This window comes from Mesitornis unicolor, unplaced genomic scaffold (genome assembly GCF_000695765.1).
Source record: "Mesitornis unicolor isolate BGI_N332 unplaced genomic scaffold, ASM69576v1 scaffold458, whole genome shotgun sequence".
Classification (NCBI taxonomy): Eukaryota; Metazoa; Chordata; class Aves; order Mesitornithiformes; family Mesitornithidae; genus Mesitornis; species Mesitornis unicolor.
In genome coordinates, this window is record NW_010202287.1 from 2,723 (window position 1) to 4,074 (window position 1,352).

The 1,352-nt window shown below is 35.7% G+C and overlaps 1 protein-coding gene across 1 annotated transcript in view; it reads right to left on the bottom strand.

The window, feature by feature from the left end:
* The window catches only part of LOC104545240 (ATP-binding cassette sub-family A member 13-like), a gene marked incomplete at its 3' end in the record, with an annotated part of 49,733 nt that overhangs the window by 1,390 nt on the left and 46,991 nt on the right, over window positions 1-1,352 (bottom strand).

The window sequence follows — 1,352 nt, forward strand, 5'->3', positions numbered from 1 at the left end:
TTTGATAGTCAACTATAAGGATATCCATGTTTTAATTTTTCTGCTTAAGAAATGAGAAGTATTTGTTGCAGTCTCTAAATACCAAGCAAATAAAAGAAAAATCTTTCTTCAGCAAGCATGTTTTCTACCTGAAGTATCATAAAGACCTTTTTATTTTATAACGTCTCTTTCATACAGAGTATCATAGAGGATCTTCAGAAAGATGGGAAAAAATACGGTTAGGACATATTCAAAGAAAAGCCTCTGCAGATCATGTTCATCAACTACTTTGACTGAATACATAATCAAAGTGAAAGCTGGAAGCATGGCCTGGGCAATAAATTCAACTGACCAATTAATCTATTTCAAAATACTCACACAGAGGTAGACTTGAGTAGAGAAAAATACTCTCTGTCCCCATCAAACATAGCCTTCTCTCTTAGCCACCAGCTAACAACCATCATTTTTTACAGTTTGTTTTAAACAGATCACAAGTGTACTCAGGATTAGAAAATATTGCAGTATCTTTATGTTTAAATTGATGTTATCAGTCACAGAAGTACAATTAAGGACAATCCAGCACTGTTGATATGGTAGAAATTATTACATTTCCCAGCAAAGAGTGTCTGCGATGAGTTGTAAACTCCATCTTGGGACCACGCTTTTTGCAATCATACCTACTGAAAGTACACAGTCTTTGCCATAGTATTTTTAAGTGCCTTTTGCAAAATCACATTCTTAACACAACATGGAAAAACATTTTGTGGCGTTTTTTTATTCCTATTTGTAGCACAGAAGGCCCCAAAAAGACCCTTGCAGATAATTTCATTTTCCTGAAACACTTTATGAATTTAACTTCTATGAGATTCTCCTATGAGATTCTCCATTTCACTTTCAAAGGGATAGTGATCTTAAATGTTAAACTAAAATTTGGTGTCAAATCAGCTAAAGAAGGTCTTCTGTTAACAAGCAACACAGAAATTTTACGGACTGAAATCCCAGGCCTGAATATCAGGATCTTGTAATCCACTGTCCAGGAATGATGGTGACAAGCTGAGGGAGACATGAAAGGCTGCAAGGGCAACAAACAGTCAAAATAGGAGATCACTATTTCCCCAGTACAGAGCAAGCTCAGTTCACACTGGAACATAAGGAGACCGAATTTTCAGACATCGTTAGAAATTGTTATATCAAGAAGCTCATAAGGTCTGAGCTCAATAGAGCTCAGATCTTAGTGCTACTTGACTTGATTCTGAAGAGCAAAAAATTTTGTTTGCTGAAGTCACTTTCAAAGAGCAACAGTAACCATAATGTGCTTGTATGCAAACTCCTTACACAAAAAGATAAAGAAAAAATAATTGCAGCAGCAGGAA